The following is a 24,076-nucleotide window of genomic DNA, read 5'->3' as shown; positions in this document are numbered from 1 at the left end:
CTGCGGTGGGATATTGATTGCACAACCTTCAAAGTTCCGAAAATCCGGAGGTACGAATTTATGGGGGTTGTATGAAGACCTGTATTAATATTGACCCGAACTGATAATTCTCTTCTGAAAATTTTCATACACCTATGAAATACTTAACACCAAATTTCAGATATTTCGGTGGGATATTTCGGCCACAACCTTCAAAATACCGAAAATTGGGAGGTACCGTTCTATGGGGGCTATATAGAGACGTGGACCAATACCAACAACACATCCGTTTGTAACACATCGAAATATTCGTCGGAGACCCTATAAAGTATGGTAACATGGGGCGCCTTCGCCACTGGGGCGGCTACGCCATCGGCGATTTTCTCGCAAACTACAAATGGTAGAAAAAATCCGTTAAAGGAAAAATTGTGAGTTTAATGTAGGTCTACCATCTCCCAAAAGTTGGCAGTTGTGTCATAGGTATGATAGCGGACGCACGCGGTTTTGTGTTTTCAGGGTATTGCGAAAAATAATTATGATAGGTATGTTATGTGATATCTTCTTTACCTTTTGTGATATCAAAAACATATTTTATGCCGTTAAAAGACAACTACTGAAGATTATAAATCCAAATAATTAGCATGAAAAAATCAATTGCAAATGTCAATATAGTAATATTATGAAATATGTAAGGGGTGGGGCGCATTCGCCATGATAGGGGTGTGGTGTTAGAAATTTGTAATGTTTAACTTAAATTCTTTATGCCATAGATATACCACATATAATGTGAAGTTAAAATCAATTATCCTAAACGTATCTTGTTTTAGTAATATTATGATTTTTGTACCTAAATTCAAGGTACCTACTTCAATTAAGTACTGACTCTGGTTCTTTTTGTGAATTTTAAAATTTTTTTTGATTATTCAATAGAAAACATGTTCCTTTTTCGCATAATGTTGATATTTAAGGAAGAAGTATGGTACTTGCAGTTTTAGAGCCCGTTGGTGAATGTCCCATATCGATGGCGAAGCTGCCCCATGGGTGGGGAGGCTTCGCCACTTCTTAGACATTTTGTAAATTCTCAAAAATAATATTTTATAAACAAAATTATAACCATTCATATATCAGAACATATAGTCAAGATATATTAATATTCTTACCAAAAATAATATTTGAAAAAACTTTAACGGTGTCGATATGAGAACATTTTGAACAAAAACGTGGCGAAGGCGCCCCATGTTACCATATATATATTATTGATCAACATAAAATTCTATGTCGATTTGACCATATCCGTCTGTCCGCCCGTCCGTCCGTCTGTCTGTTGAAATCAAGATACAGCTCGCAATTTTAAAGATAGAGAGTCAATTTAGTACAGAAGTTTTTACTACTTGCAGGATAGTTGGTATTGAAAATGGGATATATCGGTCCACGTTTTGATATAGCCCCCATAGAACGGTACCTCCCGATTTTCGGTATTTTTAAGGTTTTAGCTTCATTATCCTACCAAAATGGCTGAAATTTGGTACGTAGTCTTCTTTAGGGGTATAAAACTTTCCCCCAGAATTTTGTCGGTATCGGTCCCCACCTTCATATAGCCCCCATAGAACGGTACCTTCCGATTGTCGGAATTTTTAAGGTTTTAGATTCATTATCCTACCAAAATGGCTGAAATTTGGTACGTAGTCTTCTTTAGGGGTATAAAACTTTCCTCCAGAATTTTGTCGGTATCGGTCCACACCTTCATATAGCCCCCATAGAACGGTAACTCCCGATTTTCGGTATTTTGAAGGTTTTAGCTTCATTATCACACCGAAATGACTGAAATTTGATACTTAGTCTAAGTTGGTGGAATAAAACTTTCCCCCAGAACTTTGTCGGTATCGGCCCATGTTTTCATATAGCCCCCATAGAACGGTACCTCCCGATTTTCGGTATTTTGAACGTTGTGGCCTCAATATTCCACCGAAATGGCTGAAATTTGGTATTTAGACTTCGTTGGGGGTACTCAAACTTCCCCTTTAAATTTGTCGGTGTAGGTCCACACCTTTATATAGCCCCCATGGAAAGATACCTCCCGATTTTGAAGGTTTTGTCTTCAATATTCCACCAAAATGGCTGAAATTTGGTATTTAGTCTTCAATGTGATATAAAACTGTTCGCCAGAAATATGTCTGTACAGGTCCACGCTTTCATATTACCCCATTTCTGACTTAAATTCGTCGGCACAGGTACACTTTTCGATATAGCCCCCATAGAACGGTACCCCCGATTTTCGTAATACTGAAGATTGTGACGTCAATATCAAACCGAAATGGCTGAACTTCGTTATTTCGTCTTCCAAGAGTTATAAAATATTCCAGAAGAGTATTATCAGTATAGGTCCACGTCTTCCTATATCCCCATAGAAGCGTACTTAATATTGTTTTACCGAAATTACTGAAATTTAGTATTAAGTCTTATTCATACACGAAAGGAAACTAATTATTCCATTTTACTTCAATACAACTTGTGGTGGAGGGTATAACAAGTTCGGGCCGGCCGAACTTAACGCCGTTCTTACTTGTTTGAGTTATGCCATTCTTTGAGTAAATGAGCGATATCAAGTATGCGAAGAAGTCGGATAGTCGAATCGTGTCCATCAGCCGTTTCAGATCCCTTAAACTCCACATTGGCGGGGAAGATACTCAAACAATTTTTATGAGTTGCAAAGGTTGTAACAATGTCAGCCACTCAATTCGGAAGTCACCACCAAAATTATATCGATGTAATCAAGACTACAACTACTAAATACGGTAAAAAAAAAATCAAAACGATTCTCAAATAGCTCATATCAAAAATATTTTTTACAGTCAATACGGTACGAGAGAACCCTCTTCCGTGGAATTCGCCTTTGTCGCCCGTAGCAAAGTCATCTGTCTCAGTATGGATTCAGTAAGCAGCAAAACACGACACCACACAATATCCACACATAGAGCAAGCCGTGTGACAGAACAGTGATGGTGGCGTTTTACTAATCAAAAGCCTTTGATACTCTCATGCACTGTTTGAGGACATCGAACATAAACCCTCAGTCCAAGCTTGGATAATCCTTATATATGTGTGGACGCCGGTCGCACGTGGAATTCATGATCAAGAAATCCAAGCCAAGTGATATCTCCGGAACTGTTTAAGATCTACTTCTCCTGTATTTTGACCCCTTCAGATGGCATTGATATCGTAGCGTATGTGATTGTACGATCTTGACGTCAGGTACCTCCCTGATATCATTTGTGATAGGCTGAACTCCTATTTGACTGATCCTACAACCCTTTTTTCCACGCGATGAATATGCAAATATCCGCCACTAAATATACGGCCACTCTCTTCACCACATGGACGGCAGAGGTGAGAACAGAGTTGAATGTCATTTTCGATGGTAGCAGAATTCCGACCACAAACTACCCCAAAATTTTAGGGGTCACATTCGACAGGATGTTCACGTCGTCCGCGCATGTCACTGCTATCTGTGACATGCTGATATGTAGGAACAAGGTCCTCAAGTCCCTAGCCGGCAGCACTTGGGGTGCAGATAAAGAAACCTTGTTGACCGCATATAACGCGATAGGTCGGTCAGTGCTAACCTTTGCGGTGCCGGTTTGGTCTGCGAATATAAGTGCAATGCGATAGGAAAATATTCAAACTTGTCAGAATGCCACCCTGAAAACTGCAACAGGGTTCCTCCTCACCCTGAGACATATAATGAGGCGACAAAGATTCTTCCAGTACAACAACATGCTCTCGTTACAGTACTTATTCGGGTGTTACCGTGAAAGCCGTCCTAAACACCATATGATGTATACGACACCTCCCCCCAGGTATGTCAGGAGGGATCTTCATGATCTAGAAGGAGAGGTCCAGCGTTAAAATAGAACCCCTAGACCAACAAGAATATTAAGGTGGTTTGAATAGCATTCATATTGATGCAGTAGCAGATGCCATAAACAACTTTCCTATGAATGCGGTCCATCTACCGCAGCTGAGGAGCGTCAGCTTCCACGACATTCCAAAGTAGTTTTGGAACAACTACCCAGCAAAAATTAGGATCCGGTAGTCATTAGGATCCGAAGGCCCTGTAGAACTGAAAAACCCGAAGGTCCAGTGCCGAATGGAACAGATGACTCAAGATACCTGTAGAACTGAAAAACCCGGAGGTCCAGTGCAATTTATTAGGCACCACAATTTAATGGGTAGCTTCCAAAATTATTCCCAACTCGGTAACACCAAGGTGTACGTTGGCGGATGTAGAACAACCTTTAGTTCCAACCCGTGTAGCTAACTCCCTGCAGTAGCCAGCTCCCTATTTGACTATAAAACTGAAATACTTCAATCACTTGGAGTATGAAGTGAATGAGAATTATTAGCCGTTGGCAGTGACAACGGGTGTCGCAAAAATACACTGGAGCGAATTCATCATTGTGTATTGTATTACGGCGTGGGTGTTAACTAGAAATAGTTGGATGCAGTCAAAGCGCTGACAGTGATGTGGGTCGTTGATAGTAGTTGTTGTTACGTACTTGATAATAGTATTTGTTGTCATATGTCCGTGCTAATTATATCACGTTACACCATGCAAAACACTTTACCAGCATGCGGCACAGGCCCGCACGACGCACAGTACCTTTTCAACTACCCAGCCAAATCTGCATTCCAGCGAAGGAGTCGCATTCCTAGAACAGGAGATAGACCCAGAGCAAGTTAACCAGAAGAATAAATTTACCAACATACATATAATAAAATCCATATTAAAATAAAAACTGCAACAAAAGTTCAATTGAAGAGTGGATCTTGGATCGTTTACAGTTGGTTGTCCTTGTAGTTTATATTACGACGGTACAATCCGAACTTTGCACATCATATAAAACTTCTTCCAAACCAACATCAAAAGCGAAAATGGATTAAATCGGTCCACTTATTCCTGTTTCACTTCCACAACATTTGAAATATTTTGGCTTTAATGCAGATAGACACATGTTCGCGAATAAATGTTCAAGTTTATTGCAGATAGTTTTAGAAGTTCTTCCGTTTCAGATAATTTAGATTCGATTTAGTCCCGCCAGTCAGTCGCATGGCCTGTCTGTTGCACAAGATAAATCGCGAACAGACCAACCGATTCATCCCAAATATTGCACAGCCTAATATTTCCTCCAAACTTAGTTTAATTTATTTTTGCCAATATCGGGTTTACTTGTATTGTTTAACCTAACTCTGCCAACAAATACAACAAATTCTTTTATGCTCGTTTATCGAACCCACTTCTAATAACCCTTTCAACGAAAACTCCACTACATTTAGAATGTAAATATGAACGTGTATCTGTATGTGTGTGCGTGAAATCCTTCCCAAAACTTCCAAACTGAAACATTTGAAACATTTTCAGTCTCTGCTGTTCTCAGCCACTTGAGCTGATTATTCGAATTATTTTTCCCTTCCAAATAGCTCTGGGGTGGGTTTTTGGAGAAGTTGCGAACGTTCGACGGACGTACGTACACAATCTGCTTTTGTGGCAGGCATACTTTAACTAGAGAGATAGATTGTTGTTCTCATTGTTACTGTTGCTGTTGTAGTCGTTGTTGTTGTTGTTGCGTGTGGTATGTAGACATTGCAGGCAAGAATTTTGCCAAGAAATAGTTAAGGAAACACGCTTGCGAAAGTGCAGGAAATTTAAATTAAATTTTTCCCTTGGAGAGAAAAAAATACTAGAAAATTTTCACTAAACTCAACTCATTTGTGGTTAAAGACTTTAACCGCGAAGCTGCAACATTTAGGGTTATGTTGGTGGGGCCATCACCACCAAAACCCTACAAACCAACAAACTTGAACTTGGTTCAAAAATCATCAACCAAATGAATGTAATTAACACGGAATTTAAAGGGGGGAAATGGGGATGGAGTATGAGGGCTGGCATTTTTGAAACCATCAGCCAATACATATGTACATTTCATTTATGTACTCATATGTACATAGGTTTTAAGACAAGTCACCTTTCTCTTTTGCGTCGTAATGGAACGTAGGCCAATATTTTGCTTTTTCCTCGCGATTTTGTTATGGCGTAACAATTAAAAATGAAAAATGTTCCCACGATTGCAACAAGAAATTAAACAACAACAGCAATACTTTTAAGAACGTACCACGACCACCATCATCACTTACCACCATTGGTCGGCTGGTCGGTCGCTCATCAGCAAAGTCAAAGTGACCAAAATAACCAGAAGGAGGCCATATTGCGTAGTGACTGCAATCACAAAGTTTTTTTTTACCTTGAAAGTTGCAAGAATGGCTGAACAAATCGAATGTAAAAAGTCAACGACAAGACAGCTTACACTTAACCTCCCATTTTTAGGCCCAACATACATTGTTGATGTTGTTGTTGCTGGACATAAGAAAATTAGTAGTCGCATATGATGAAAAAGGAACAACTTAACGAAACATCAACAACATCTTTCGCATACCACCATACAACAAATTACGCTTGTTCTGTAATAGTGCGTAAATGTAACACTAAAGCATAAGAGTTGCCAGATTGCAACATTTCAAAGCAACCAAACCACAACCAAAAGCTGATAATGATTTTCGAACAAAATACAAGGGAAACTAGAAAAGTTTCTGTCCTAGGCAAGATGTAGTGTTGCCAGTCTATATTTGACTTTTTTTGAAAAGTTTGACAGTTTTTAGCCTAAACGTACTCTGGTCAGTTTGTCATACCTTGTGTTGATTGCAGTGACTTGAAAAAATCACTTTGCAAAAAAAGGAATTTATGTGTGAACATTTTCGTCCGATCATTTTTCAAAATTTTCGACGTGCATAATCACGGCAACAACGCATCGATCAAATTAACTCTTTGTATGTCGATAAAAGGCCATGCTATTGCACTATGAAACCTGGTTTCATTAATTTAATCGTGGCCGACACTCGCTAAAAACAAAGGGCTGATGTTCTGAGGGAAAATTAGTCTTTAAAAATCAATGTTTTGAGGGCTTCTTTTCTTAGGAGAATTATTGTTAAAAAATCCACGTTTTGGGGGCTTCTGTTCCGAGGGAAATAATACTTTAAAAATCCACGTTTTGAGGACTGCTTTTCTTAGGAGAATTGTTCTTTAAAAATGCACATTTTGAGGTCTTCTTTAAAAATCCACGTTTTGAGGGCAGAAGTTCCGAGAAAAATTAGTCTTTAAAAATCCATGTTTTGAGGGCAGCAGTTCCGAGAAAAATTATTCTTTAAAAATCCACATTTGAAAGCCTCTTTTCCGATGGAAATTATTCTTGAAAAATCCACGTTTTGAGAGCTTCTTTTCCGATGGGAATTATTCTTTAAAATCCAAGTTTTGAGACCTTTTTTTCCAATGGGAATTATCCTTTTAAAATCCACGATTTGAGGGCTTCTTTTCAGAGTAGAATAATTCTTTAAAAATCCACGTTTTGAGAGCTTCTTTCCGATGGGAATTATTCTTAAAAAATCCACGTTTAGAGAACTTCTTTTCCGATAGGAATTATTGTTTAAAAATCCATGTTTTGAGAGCTGCTAATCTGAGGAAAATTAGTCTTTAAAAATCCACTTTTTGAGGGCTGCAGTTCCTTAGGTTTTCACTTGAAGCCACTGTATTGTGTCGTTGACACTGTGCCATTATCAGCTGATTTCTACTGGTGGCAAGGTGTTTTGGCTAAGAGAGAGAAAGAGAGGAGAGAGTTGGTTAAAGATTTTCATGAAGCACCACTCCAAGATCTTACAATGATGTGGAAAATGTGCAAAAATAACAGTTGTTCTTGTGATGATGACGATACTGAGCGAGTTTGTGAAAATGAGCACAGACGATAGAGTGACGAAGAGCAATTACGACCGGCATATTAGGCAAACAATAACAACACACACAAGATGTAACCACACCATTCGTGTCCAAAATAAATGGGAGATAATTTATGGGAAAGTAATGTCCCTATGTTAAACAACGGCTGACATGGCTCTCATTTGGATTTGTTATTCTCTGTTGTTACGACAACGTGCAGGCGTGTACATCAACGAACCACACGCTACTACCAAGCGCGCAACCCCCTCACAACTCCCTTCCACTTGTGAACGGGTAATGCAAGATCGCCATGTTATATACCGTGGGATAGAGGCATCATTGGGCATTTATTCCACCAACTAACATTTGATTGCATTGCATGAACACCTGGTCGCAGAAAAAGGTTTCTCTCGTTAGATCCAGCACAATTTGACGATTGCTCAAAAAAAGCTCTTGTCGATTTGTGCTAAGAAATTGTGAATAAACACGAACGCGTTGCTTCAAACGACGTTTATACACAAAAAAAAAAACAAAATATTTTTTTTGTCCATAATTTAAACGCACATCTTTTAAAATGAATGGACAAATTTATATTTTTTCAAAAATATGAATGATTTTCTAAAATACAAAAATAAATTTTCTAGTTTTCCCTACTTTCCCCGTTATTTGCTCTCTTGTTTTCTGACCCTCTCTCTCTCTAAAGATTCTCTTTTTCATGCACAAACCGGGGTTTTTTGCTTTGCCTATAAAGATGTAGTGGTTCGTTTTGCTTATGCTGTTTTTGTCTTTACTCCCCTCCATCGTATCTACTCGAACATTGACTCTGTATCAACAAAGCACAGCGCTAAACAACCACCACTACCACACTTACCAAATCAAACACGAATAGATGTCGTTTGGTATCGGAAAACAATCACTATATCAATCACATTTAGTTCGCATATACAATTTTTAACTTCTTTAATGCAACATATAATATATAATCAATATGTACATATGGAATTGGTTTTTTCTGTATACGATCGTCACAGACGACGAATCCTGGACCGCAATCGACCAACGAAAGCTGTGCATGGAAAACATTAGGTAATGGAAAGCAATAATCGATTTTTCGATTTTGGTCTGAAACCAAAAATGCGATTTTTCAGACTGGCGGTTATTTCAGTTGTCTTAAAACTTGACTTTCGATTATAATCGACTATTCGTCGATGTTCGAGTTTTCTGTTGAAACTGTAAAACAACCAAAAGTGTAAAACCTCCAAGTCAAAAATATATGGGCAAAATCGAGAAGAATTAGAATGCAGGGGAAAGTCTCTACTTTACGATTAAAAAAGGTCCAGCTACCCCCATCTGCCACCCGCTAAGTTATTCCTCTTACACCACGCCCGTAAAATCGTTAAAATTCCGAAAATCGGAAGGTACGTTTATATGGGAGCTATACCTAAACTTGGACCTATACTGAACATTTTTGCCAAGGAGGTATATTGCTCACTCAGAACTCAAAATGCAAAATTACAGCCATATCGGTTGGAAAATGTGGGTAAAATCGTCAAATTTTGGAAAATCGGGAGGTACGTTTATATGGGGGCTATACCTAAACGTACAACGATATTGACCATTTTTTGCATGGAGGTATTTGGTTCACTCAGAACTCAAAATGCCAAATTACAGTCAAATCAGTTGGACAATTTCGGTAAAATTGTCAAAATACCGAAAATCTGAGGGTACATTTATATGGCGGCTATACCTAAACGTGGACCTATATTGAAGATTTTTTTGCAAGGAGGTAGTTTATGCACTCAGAACTCAAAAGGCAAAATAACATCCAAATCGGTTGGTTAATTTGGCCAAAATCGTCAAAATGCCACAAATCGGGCGGTACCTTTCTATGGGAGCTATACCCAAATATGGACCTACATCCACTAAAAGTGGTTTTCTTTCTTTTTGGCTTCTTATAAACCTACGTTTTAAATTTGGAGGAGCTTGCTCGATTAGAACTATTTTTGGCACTCTTTTCCATACAAGTGGAACCACTATGCAGTGCCTTTTTGACCGGACAAAACGTGGAATTAATGGGTCATCTGCCGTAGAGTCCTGACGTGGAACCCAATGACTTCATTTGATTCCGCACATCAAGCAAAAAGGCGTAATCAAGGATTTTCGTCGCCAGAATGTGCTGTTGAACCGTCGAAAAACCATCTTTTATACGTGTCTCAAACGGAGTGGAAAAAGTGCTTCATCAATGGGTTTGAGCGCATGAAAAAGTTTATAAATTATGCTGGAGACTACTTAGGAAAACAATAAAACTATCTTTGATGGTAAATATTCGCGTTTTCATTGTTAGGCCAGAAACTTTTCTAGTTCCCCTCGTATGTAATATTGAGCCATACCTTTTTAGCACCATTCACACTGTAAGCTGCCTGATATGCTCGTTTATGCCTTTGGACATCTCTCTCTCTCCCTCTCTAAGTCATGAAGATCTCTCTTGACGTTACTGGGTAGGAAAAGCCTATCCATTAAATCGTGAAAGGGATGTTCATTGTGATAATACCCTAACAGATACTGCATAGGTAACATACTGTCGTGCTGATGCACCGATAAAACCTTCGTCTCGTCATGGAGATGGTCCGCTGGTGTCATGAGGAGGCACTCTGTTGCAGTCCTCAGGGCGGCATTCTGACACTTTTCTGCAGGTTTGCAGGCATATTGGTCTTTAAGAGGAAAATAATATTTCTTTGTCAGCACCCCAAGTGATGCCGGTCAGAGACTTGTTCCTTGTTCCTTCTTCTGATCTTAGGTGCCGTGACATAACTCCCAACGGACTTAACTCCTAAATCGATTTTGGGAGTTATGTCCGCCTTAGTTTGCGGACATAACACCCTTTTTTTTGGTTTTTTAGGGCTGTTTTAGGGCTCGAAAATCGTTATGATATATTTACCGAAGATAGATCAGGTGAGCTTCAATACAAGGATGTCAATTTTTGTTGCGCACAATCTTCTTCTTCTTTATTTACTCATCCGTTATCCGGATATAAGTGATCGTACAATTCATTTTGTTTTTTAATATTTATCGCATTATATTTATGTTATAGTATAGTGGTTGTCAGCTCTCTGTGTCTTGCAGCATTCAGCAGATCAGTTTCGTCGGTATAACCTGTCCAGTCCATGATGTTTTTGAGCCAAGATGTTTCTTTTCTTCCTCTAGCACGCCTTCCATCAATTTTTCCTTTTACAATTGCTTGTAAAATGTTGTATTTATTGTTCCTTAATACGTGTCCAAGATATGCTATTTTGCGACTTTTTATTGTTGTTATTAACTGCCGGCTTACATTCATCCTTCTTAGTACTTCGTCATTAGAAATTTTCGCAGTCCATGGTATTTTCAGTACTCGCCGGTAAATCCACATTTCGAAGGCTTCCAATTTTCTTTCATCAGAGGATTTGAGCGTCCAAACTTCTGTTCCATACAGCAGCACCGACCAAATATAGCATTTTATAAAACGTACTTTCGTTGTTACGTTTATGTCATGGCTTTTCATAAGTTTGTTGTATTTACAAAAAGCATCTCGCGCCATCTCTATACGACTTTTAATCTCTTTCGAGGGATCCCACAATAACGAATATAATTTCCGATATGGCCGAATCCTTGCATACACTAAAATTTCTTCCAAACATACTTTACATTTTAAGAAGGTTTTTATCGAATAACATATTTGATTATCTCCCCCACAAAAGTTCAATAGAGATATTGGGGGTTGTTTAGGGGCTGTTCGAGGATCATTTTGAAATTTTTACCGAAGGTAGTACTTATGGTCCTGCTTACAATGGGTCAGCAACTAATTAGCAATTGGACACGATAACTATGAAAAATATGATACCCAAATCGGACTAAGCCCCACGATGGTCTATGTCGGCCCAGTCTTATGGATATCTGCTTCACAAAAATTAAACACTTTTTCTTTTTAATATAATTTAAGGCCACTACTCGGAAGTTGTAAAAATTGTAGTATCGGACAGTCTTTGTGATAGTGTATAATATTTTTCTAGGGGAGTCCGAGATATGGTCTCCGAAAGGCCCCTTCATGAATCTTCCGTACACATAAGTCCATGTTTTTAATCCATGTAGACTTTATTTTTACTCAAAATAGACTAAAATCAACAGTGAACGATTTTAGTCATTGTGTAATAAATATTGTTGCCAACAGAGGGCGCTTTTCCAAAACATGTCCTACGGAAAATCTTTGATGTTTTTTCTTTTTAAGACAAACACTCTACTAATCAAATAATAAAATTGATCCCTTGACCCTACTATATCGAAACCATGCCCATATTTGCCCACAACTGTCCGCCATAACCTAAAATATATTTCAGACTTAAAGCATTAAAAGGTTTCGAAACACTCATGAATACAGATAGAAATCAAAATTAAGTGTCTAACCTATTTCAGATTTATAATATACATACATATCTATATTATTATGTGTCCTGTTCCCATTTCTGACCTCAAAGGAGCATCTACAACTGTCACACCAATTCCAAAAAAAATCTGAATAAGTATGTGGCAACCCTTTTTTCATTCCGGAGCCCTACATGTTGCATCCCAGAAGTTACAACTACCCAAGAAAAAAACCTTACACTAAAGTACAGGTAAGGCCAAATTGTACAACTTGCTAAACCCTTTTTTTACGAAATTGACGACAACACAGCAGCTTTTCTCCTCTCATTCAAGTATTTCAGCAAAAAAACATGCACTGATTTCTTTTTCTTGTCAGCAGTTTGTTTTTTTTCGCCCTCGAAATTTCTTTTGCTCCTGGACAAATTCGTTGCGCCAAAGGAATTTTTCCCATAAACACTGCTGGCAATTTTTATTCCACAAAAAAAATACACACAACTAGAAGCCAAATGGAACTGATTTTGGACGATAAACACAGATGTGCTGATTTTTTCGTTTCGTTTTCTGGTAACGAAAAACTTGACTTGAAAATTGGTTAACACAAAAATTGAAGAGAAACGACTCAAGACAAACGACCGACCAAAAAATAGTCACAGGAGCCGAAAATATTCTGCCAAGAATTTTGATTCGTCGTTTCACCATAATGAGGAAGTAAAGCGTGAATGACGTATGTTTTTGTTGTTGATGACATACACTTTGGAGACTTTTTCTTAGCAAGTTCTCATCATTTGATGGATACTTGCAAAAGAAGTTGAATGTAGAAAAAAAACAAAAATTTTAGTTTCACATTTTATTTCTTATTTTTCGTCAAAATTCAATGAATTTCTTAAATTCACAAAATATTATTTGAAACAATAACAATTCTATGAATTTTGCCACAAAAAAAAAAACGTTGACATTTTGAAAGTTTCAGAAAAACAAATGGTAAAATGATTTATTGATACATTCTAAGATTAGTATTTGGACAAAAATTGAACAATATTTGCAGTACAAATAACACAGAATTGATTTTCGAAAAGAAACAAAAGATAAGCTGCCCATACACTATATAATTGGCTTGTCTACCCGATTAACTCCTTCTGCACGTATGAGCTTGATAAGTGTGTAGCAAAGCATTCAATCTGCAACCGAAATCTTCAAATTTTCCTCTAAAAATGAATGAACTTAAAATGTTTTTATTTCCTCACAAACACAATGTTTTGTCTTTCAAAATTGCTTTTCGACAATTTTAAAAATAAACCATATTCATCGGATTGACTGGGTTTCATTATGAAAATCAAAACTATTTTGACATTCTCATACACATTGACACATTCTCATCCCAGTTGTTCAAGAAATAGCAATTGTCTACTTTGACATAGTAATGTAACTAGTTACTCATTGTTCCTAGTTACTTTACACCCAAAAATGGCACACAAAATAGCCTATAGCCTGATTTTGTCACTGGAAATGGGTTTCCCTGCTTACCATGTCAATTCACTAGTTACTGGTAATGCGGAGTGTAATATTGTAATATTGACTATTTTATAGACTACCGATGGATAGTGTAATTAACCCTCCGTCATGCACATGTTCCGATAGTCACGTACGTAGCGCATGTATCTGGCCAGATACAGTATGTATTTCAGTACATTTATACGAAAAATATGCTATTTTAGTGATAATATTATATTCTTGTATTGTTATCACGCCAGGCATATATATATTTTCACTTTTTTTGTTCTTAGTACATGCTTAACCCGTGTAAAAAATATGAGAAATAAAACAAGAAAAATTGTATTTTTGTGTTTACTCGTAATGTCAAAAAAATAACAAGAATTGGTATAAAGTTCATTTCAATTAAATTTAGTAGTTATAAAGTAAGTTTTAATTAATTCTTAATTAAAAAAGTCTCACAAAGCTTCAGGTAAGCAACTAAAACATGTATAATCTGATTTCGAATGTTGTAGGCATACCGGATTGGAACAAAATGTGTGTGTATCTGGTCAGATACATGCGCTACGTATACGATGTATAGATGAAAAAATCTACATAAATTTAGATTGTTGTTGTTTTTTAAAGTGTTTTTTTCATAAAACGATACCTTACAATATTTGTAGAGGGTACCTAGAGACTCAAGCCCCTACCTAAATCAGAAATATATTTAAATCGCAGTTGAATTCGTAAAATATCTGGCCAGATACATGTGCATGACGGAGGGTTAACAATGTTTCTCTCTTGTAGTCTCTTTTCAAAATTATTATTTCTCTTTTTGATAACAAAATAAAAAAATGTCAATTTAAATTAAAATTTTTTCTGAATTTATAAAAGACGTATTTTGATGCATTGATGTGAAAATAATTTGTTGTTAAATTAAGATACAACAAACGTGAAGAACAGAGGAATATTTGGTAAGTATCGATATTTTTGGGACAATGCATTTTGTTATTATCTCATTACATTTTGTACATTTTATTCCAGGTACTTCTGAATTATCTGAAGGACACTTGAGATGAAATTCCCTGGACGAAATATACAGTTCTAGTTCATGGATTCACACGCAAGTTTCAATAACAAGAATCAAAAGATCAGCATTAAATTGTCCTTTGTATGTATATACACTTCATTTAATTAAATAAAGCGTGGTTAGCGCACATAAAGATTAACTGTTATAATTATATTTTTAAACTGATATAATATCCGTTACACGTTAAGCATTTACCCATTTAGCTGATCAAAACATACTAGTGATTTTGGCTATCATTTCTAACTATCGATTTAACTGGTTACTGGTAATGCAATGAAGGGACAATTGAGTTTCCCAAGACTATCCAATTACCTGGTTACCGGTAATGCAATGAAGGGACGATTGACTTTCCAAGACTATCGAATTGTCTGGTTACTGGTAATGCAGTGAGGGGGCAATAGACCCCTTCCTATGACATCCCCATGTTAAATTCACCAGTCTATAACATTGCGAGTAGATTGGGCGGTAACTAGGGGTGTTTACCAGTAGCCAGCAAAATTGCTAGTTATTCCCTAGTTACCCGAACAACTGGGATATTTTGAAAAAAAATACACATACTACTAAAAAAGTTGACATCAAAATTTGATACTGTATGGCCCGCTTTATAAATTTATATTTTTCGAAGGTAACTAGGGGTTATGGAAAATTCATCAAATATTGAAAGTTTATTTAATTTCAGAATAATTTCAATTATAGGAAATAACACTGTCCGATAATTTTCAAAAAATTGCGTTACACATGAACCGGACTGTATACGTCTAAAACTATTGGAAAAATAGAGTAAATTGGCACTTAAGATTTTTCGTTTTCTCATCCTGTTGACCTTTTAAACGACACTCAAATTTTACAGGACAAAATTGTTCCAAAAATATTTTAAATACTTTTACTCATCGCACGATGCTGCTGTTGGTGTCATATTAAATATTGTCTTTATATAATAATTATCATTTATTGCATTCAAGTCAAATTCTGTAAAAACTACATGCAAAGAAATACTCATAAATTCTTTAACATTGGTCCAATTTGAAAAAATCTTTTTTGTATGTTTTGTTGTTTTATCAGCTGTTAAATAAAAAATAGCAAAAAAAATTGCACAGTGGGCTAGGATGCTATTCTCGCGATTTAATATCAATTTTTAAAGATGTTCGACCCCTTCGATTTTCTTTAATTTTTTTTGTATTAAAATACGTTCAATTACAAACATTTTAAGTCCTATGTGGTAATGGGATTCGGACGATTACTATTTTTTTCTGAATTTTTTAAAATTTGTCAGTACAAATTTTCCTTTATACCTTTGTCCAAAATTTGTATTACCTGTATTTTAGAAGCTAAGAGTACATATTTATCATTATATATTATATATTTATCATAAAAAATAGAAGAAAAAAATGCACAGTGGGCTTTAATGGAATTTTCGCTGATGCATTTTCAAAATCGAAAAATGACGCTGTTTTTAAGATGTTTGAGGTAAATTCATAAATATAAAATCAAAACAAATGTTTAAAAATTAAACCTTTAATTTTTTTAATAAATTAATAAATTTTGCACAAAGTTATAAAGGAAAAATTGAATTGACAAATTTTAAAAAATTCCGAAAAAATAGTAATCGTCCGAATCCCATTACCACATATGACTTAAAATTTTTGTAATTGAACGTAGTTTAATACACAAAAATTTAAAGAAAATCGAAGGGGTCGAACATATTTAAAAATTGATTTTAAATATTAAATCGCGAAAATAGCATCCAAGCCCACTGCGCAAATTTTTTTTGCTATTTTTTATTTAACAGCTGATAAAACAGAAAAACATACAAAAAAAGATTTTTTTCAAATTGGACCAATATTAAAGAAGTTATGAGTATTTCTTTGCATGTAGTTTTTACAGAATTTGACTTTTTCAAGGCGCGATATCTCTGGAACCGTTAGTCCAAAAAAATCTGAAAATATACTAAAATGTTTTGCTAATGAGCAGCATCACCGCAGCAAAAAATAAAGGAAATCAAAAACCTCATCTTCAAAAATTGTCCGATTTCACTCAGAAATCCCCATATGTTAATATCCTAATGTTAATTTATGCTAACGAGGGTATATACATACACTTTCATACGGGCAAAATGTGCCTCATCGAAATAATGGTACTTGGGGTCTAAGTATGTTTGGACGAAATGTGTTTAAGACAATTTGGAGTTGATTTTGCCATGTCCGTCCGTCCGTCCGTCCGTCTGTCTGTCTGGCTGGCTGGTGCGCACGATAACTCTCGAACGGATCAACCTATTCGGTCCAAAATTTGGCTTTCGTAATATTTTGTCCAAACTTAGTTTAAGTTCGAAGATGGCTTATATCGATCCACTTCTTTCGGTACCTCCCCCACAAAATTTCATAAATGTTCGGAAAATTTGTGCGCACGATAACTCTTGAAGGGAGTAACCGATTTAGTCGATACTTTGCATATGGTAAAATTTCTACTATACTTAGATGAGGTTCCAATATGGTCTCAATCGGTCCACTCCTTCGGTTACCTCCCACACAAAATTTTGGAAAAGTTCAGTTCAGGACCAACTCTCGAATTAATCTGATTTTTGTTGTAACAACTTGTATTCACTGCCCGCCATACGACGGTAAAAGTTTCATCGGGGGCAAATCCGTACTTCCTGAGAAAATAGCCTGAAAGTTGCAAAAAACCCCAATGACACCGTGTGTGGTGGTTGGAGCGCAAGATAACTCTCGAACGGATCCGCCGATTCCTTCCAAAATTTGGCCTTCGAAATATTTTGTTTAAACTTAGATTAATTTCGAAGATAAGCTATATCGGTCCACTCCTTCAGGTACCTCCCCCACAAAAGTTCAAAAATGTAATGACGATTACAGCTTTGGTTGAGGACCATCCAATAGCAAAGCCTAACTGAAAGTAGAAAATCCCATATTTACAATGATGCAAAATAGGTTGGCGTAGGTGGCAAAATAACGGAGATATCGCAATAGTCGGCAATACTTTCCCATTTTTTCATGTTTTCCTAAATCAGGCTACAGTTCGCAATTTTGATCGGGTCGCCACGAAATTTTGAGGGTTAATGGGGGTCCCATAGAGGAAGAAGCCTATTGATTTTGGTCGCATAATATTCAGCGGTCGGAATGGGCAAAAACCGTTTCAATGGAAGACGAAAATATCACCTTTACAATAATGCAAGATAGGTTGGAGTACATCCCACTATTTCATTTGTTTACCCTACACCACTATTTAAACGTTTAATTACATGCAAAAATATCCGCGTCTAATAGGGTTATTCCAAAAGCAAAGCCTGTCAATAGAATAAGAAACGTTCACCGTACAAAGGCAGTATTTTTGTAGCCACGCTACAGGTCGAAATTTTGATCGGATCGTCACGACATTTTGAGGGCTGATGGGGGTCTCAGAGGGGAAGAAGCCTATTGATTTTGGTATGGTCAGATAATATACAGGCTTTAGAATGTGCAAATATGAAAATATCGCCTGTCAATGGAAGAAGAAGAAAAGTTGGAACAAGTGTCGTTTAGAGGCACCTCTCGAATCGATCCGAAATGTTTGCCATAGGTAGCCCTTGGGACACTGATCCCAACGATATATTATTTTCCGAGGGGGAATTCCATACTTCCCGAGACATGGGTCTTGACATTTCGGAAATTTCGTACTTTATTAGCTTTAGGTTGTTTGTAGGCACCTTTCGGATCGGGCTGAAATTTTTACCATAAGTAGCCATTGGGACCCTGAACACAACGATATATAGTTTTCCGACGGGGAAGTCCATACTTCCCGAGATATGGATCTTGAAATTTCGAAAATTTCGTACTTTAACACCTTTAGGTTGTTTATGGGCACCTCTAGGATCGGGCAGGAATTATTACAGAAGATAGCCCTTGGCACCCTGAATACAAATTTTTGCAAGGTTATTTTCTGCATATTGAGAACTCACTGTGCCAAATTGCAGCCAACATGATTGTAAAATGTGTCTAATAGGTAAAAAATTATCTTAAATCGGGAGGTACGGTTATATGGGGGCTATATCAAAATATGGACCCAGAGACCTTATTTTCAATACCAGATGTTCCCTTGATATAAGTAAGATTTGAGCCAAATTTCGTCAGCCTACGTCAAGTGGTTCGGCACTTAAAGAGTTTTTACCCATGATTTAGGAAAATACTCGAAATCGGGGTACCCTTAAATGGGGGATATTGGCGATTCAATATAGTAAATACCCACAAATGGGTATATACCCACCGTGTGGGTATATATACCAAGTAAATACCCGGTAAATACCATCTCTAGACAGGGACAAATGAAAGTTTCCTAAGTAGCCGGCTTTGACCAGGAATTTAATACATTCTCCTATAAACAGGTGTAAATATAGGTCGCGTGCATAAAAGTACTCTCCATAATCTTTAAAATTATGCCTATATTGCCCACGTTAGAATTGTAAAATGTTATTATATATATCGTTGTATTCAGGATGCCTATCTACTGTAAAAATTTCAGCCCGAACCGAGAGGTGCCCCTAAACGACATTTAAGCCGAAAATTTACCTTTAAAAATATGCAACGTAGGTTGGCGTAACATTTTTACTTGAATTGTAATGACGAATATCCCAACATTGGGTAGGTGCATTTCAACAAACGAGCAAACATGACATTCTGAGATATTTATTGATTCCAATTGTGTTACCAAAGTGGTCAAATACTTGATATACAGCCAAAGATGCTCAGATATCGCCATTTCTAATTTGTGGAATTTTATTTCCAATTCGGATATAAGTTTTAGCCTTGATGGTAAAATATCAGAGTTATTGAAAAATGCACTTAGAGATCCCAATTTTAATATTTTGAAGTATTTTTATACCCTCTGCATTTATTCCAACTTTGGAGTCGATTTAGCAATGTCCATCCTTCTGTCTGTCTAGCTGGCTAGTGCACACGATAACTCTCGAACGGATAAACCAAAATTTGGCTTTCGTAATATTTTGTCCAAACTTAGTTTATGTTCGAAGATGGATTATATCGGCATACTCCTTTAGGTACCTCCCCCACAAAAGTTCGAAAATGTACGGAAAATTTGTGCGCACGATAACTCTTGAAGGGAGCAACCGATTTGGTCCATACATTGCAAATTTGTGAGCTTTAATCCAATCCATATTTTTGCCGGTGAGTACGCCCAAATTTTTGAAAAGCCCCCTAAATACATAAGTTTTTTTTTTTTTTTGAAAAACTGTTTCAATCCACACATGCTGAGGATATATCTCTGTCGGCAAAGCCGAATGATACTTTTTTACTTGTTGAATGACAAATACCTCTGTTTCTCTTCTTTTTCTCTTCTGTTTAGCTTGGACCCAGTACCAAGTACGTTGTCGACCGTAGTCAGATATAAAATTATTAATTATTTATTTTTATTAATTATGTTTACCAGACATAAGCTTATGCACAGGGGTAGTGGTTTAGGGTATCACATAGCCGGCCCCGTCCCGACTATAGACTTTGCTCATTTGTTTAGTTTTAAGCCACTTTCCCATATATGCAGCCTTTCTAACTGTATTTCTGTATTTCCTATAGTAGATATTTTTTTTCTCTTCTCTTTTTTTTCAATTCAAATCGTCCTTCATAACCACACTTAAAACACGTGTATGTAAAAACAAAAGTGAATTCCAAATTAATTAGCCGTATCCTTCGCTGATGACCTCAAATAGAAATAAATATTCAAGAGGACACAAACAAAGTGGCAATTAATGTCAGCGGCACATATGTTAATAATACACTTTGTATGAATATTTATTAATTCTTGTAAAATATTTTCTACACGTACTAAAATAGTTGTGTCCTCAAACTAATTTATTTTAGTTTTCAGCGAGCATACTAAATTAATTATGTATTTAGAGGATATTTCCGACTTGAAGCTAAAATAAACTTTATATCAGTTTAGATGCATCAAATTAGAGGCTTTCAATGTATCTGGTTATTTACAGAAGAGTTTATAAATTCTACATAAGAATATCGTAATTTTTACTAAAATATTAAATCAATAATTCTGGGATTAAGCCTAGTTATTAAAGAAACACAAAAAATCGTCATCCTAAATAAAAAGAAACGCCCACCTTCTCTGGATATCATAGTTACTAAATAATTTCAACATTTGGTAAAAATATGTACTACGACTACTAATCCCAAATAGTACTTTAAATTCGGAGGAAATGTCCACCTTGAACAGTTTCATAACATAAGCGTAATCAGCCAAGAAAATTTGAAATCCAACAACAAACATATGTATAATATATTGCTACATACAAGTATGTATGTATATCAGCAGAAAGTTTAAAAATAACTCCCAATTTTAAAGTGCGACTGCATTTTCATAAATAATTCCAATGGAAGACATTTTCGTTGTCTCAATTGATGTTATTATGTCAGTAGATCATCATTGAGAGGATATGCAAATCTCAGGAAGCATTTCAAACCATGACAAACGAGGCCCAAAAATGCCAACAAAGAACAAATGTTGGCTTTTGAAAGTGAAACAGCTAAAGCAGCGCGGATATTTGGAGTAGTGCAGACATAAAAGAGAAGCCGCAGCAAAATATGCCAATGTATGCCTGTATTTTGGTGCAGCAGAATATTGATCGCAACAAGTGTTTCTCTGTCTCAGGACTAGGTAAATATGTTTGAAGTCTGTCTGTCTGCCTGGTGCCAGCCAACTGTGAATGCAAATGCAGCGAAGCAATGCAAGTCAAAACCTTCAAAACTTGAAAACAGGAACACAAAATTGAATTTAACAAAAACAAAAAACAACCACAAAGAACAAAAGACGGAATAACAAATGCCGACCCAGATTCTCATTTTCCAAATCTCTTGCTCTCACAACAATTGCCACTTATGCAAACTCAGGCTACGATGGCCCCCAGCCAGTCTATGTGAGGGGAGTATGGGAAATTCAAAAACACAGGTTGTTCAGATTCTTCCTTTTTTGGGGACTTGTCGACCGCCCGCCCTCCTGCACTCACCCACTTCGGTGCAATCAATTAAATGTTTTGTCTTTTGGCGCAAGGCGAGAGCCGACACTCAGTCAGTCATCATTCAAATTAGCATATTTTGCAACTTCATCTTAGACTGGAAGCTTTTTTGTGATTTTTGCTCCACCGCCACAGAAAAAAAGTGCGTGAACCAGTTAGAGATTGATTTGTGACTTCTTGTCCGCTCTCTTGCTTTCTCCTTCTCTCTCTTCGGTCATTGCGGGGGTGTGTTGTATTCGATTGTGCCTATTGCAAGTTAATGGCTTTGCTAAAATCCTTTGATGTTTTTTGTTTTGTTTGCTGAAGTGCCACTCAGACAATGTGGATGTCCTTGTAATTGTTGAACGGAACAGTTGATTGTTGCCGCTACCCAACTCTGCATGAAAAAAAAAAATAGCAAACCGAAAAAGGGAGCAAAAATAGAAGGCAACACTTAATCATTTGATGATTGAATACATAACGAGGCAAGGAAGACAAGTTTTTAATAAAGGACACAATGACGATGCGATGCAAATACCACAGAAACAATACAATAACAATATTAGAATTGGTTGTTAAACAGTGGAACACTATTGGAGATAAAGTTCGAAAGTAAGATTGTAGTAAATATTTTGGCGACGACGACCACCTCTTATAGAGAAGTTTTTTATTGCCGTAATACTCTGAAGGTATGGTTATCAGGGATGCCAACTGTTCCGAGGTAAAAATCGCTACAGCCACATACACACCATAGGTCTGTAGCGATTTTTACCTTAAAACAGTGGAAATTCCTGATTAAACAGTGGTTTTTGTACGTCAAAAATCAACACAAGTAGCGGGAAAACCACCAACTTGACACCCCTGATGGTTATCATTTTACAAATTTGCCATCGACGAAAAATGTGCGGTTTTGGACAGGACTTCAACCATTGACCTCTTTTGTGCATCGTGGGCATCCTAATCACTACATCACAGTGGCTCCCATACATATAAATACGACAGCTCTTGGACTGAATATACATTTTTTATTACATCCTCAAACTCATTTATCCAATGCAACCACTGTACCTCCTCTCAAATTATTGACACAAAAGGAAACCTGCAAAGTCTACCCAAACGTGGTTTAATTGGTTTAAATGAAGCGATTTATTAGCTAAACAAAACAAAATGTCTCAAGTAGTTGTTGATTCGTCGTCGAGTAGGTGAGCAGATTTCTTTTTCAATTTCAATGAAACGTGTTAAATTCAAACAATTGGAAGATACTTTCATCTTTGGCCGCGAAACAACCAATCAACCAGAATAACATTCATGAGGGGAGAGAATTAACCAAGAGAATGTAATAGACAGCAATACGTTTAATTACGTCACATGTAAAGGTAGCGGAATTTAGTGATAACGACTTTGTGATAACCTATACCAGGTTCAATATCTATGAAGACCCAGACGAAACGACTTCATATAGAATATTTTAATATAAATTACTTTACAGAAATTTCACATGGATTTACCAATAAAAAGTATTAAGCGAAAAGTCCCTGTGAACATAAGTCTAGGTTGTGGTGTGACCCCTTATATGAAGTACCCTTCAGGTAATTGGAAAATGTTGACCATTAATTCAATGTCATGAGAATATCCCCAAAAATCTTCATTGCATTTTTCCATGGAATTACCTCTTACTTCACATTTGAGATTTTATATGGTCGAAAACATTCCTTACTAACATATAAATTGAGTACCACTAGGAAGTGTATTGTATCCAATGCAACATCCAATCTAAGTCTATTGGGGAAATTAGTGGTGTATGCGGATGATACTACCTGTTACGGAATTAAAGTTTAACTTAACTCCGTATAGACGTTGTTTTATTTACCGATACGAGTCATACCAAATAAAACGAGGGTTTGTTTAGATTACGACTCTACAATGCTTTATTGACGGTATTCACTTTTTCACGCATAACTTTACTTCGTTACTAAGCACACATATTTACTCTATTTAGGTTACTCTTTATTTATATTGCACTGACGGTTTTAATTCGCGACCTGAATTACAACTCCACTCCCCCACCTGATACTTATACTCGCTTGGTTATGCATACATAGACTGTTCTAGTATCCTATCATATATCAGAAAATAATTAGATACAAAACCAGAGAATGGAGTCCAACTTCTCATCAAAATCAATTTAACTAAACAAAGTAACAGACCTACCACCAGACTAGCGACCATTAAACCAATTTCCTATTGACGCTGAAACATGGACGTAAACTCTTTATTCCAAACAGAAAAACTTGCTCAATTAACAGCTGAA

This window comes from Musca autumnalis, unplaced genomic scaffold (genome assembly GCF_047663935.1).
Source record: "Musca autumnalis isolate F117 unplaced genomic scaffold, ASM4766393v1 scaffold_2, whole genome shotgun sequence".
NCBI classification, from domain to species: Eukaryota; Metazoa; Arthropoda; class Insecta; order Diptera; family Muscidae; genus Musca; species Musca autumnalis.
The sequence above is the reverse complement of the archived record's forward strand: the minus strand, read 5'-3'. Positions refer to the sequence as shown.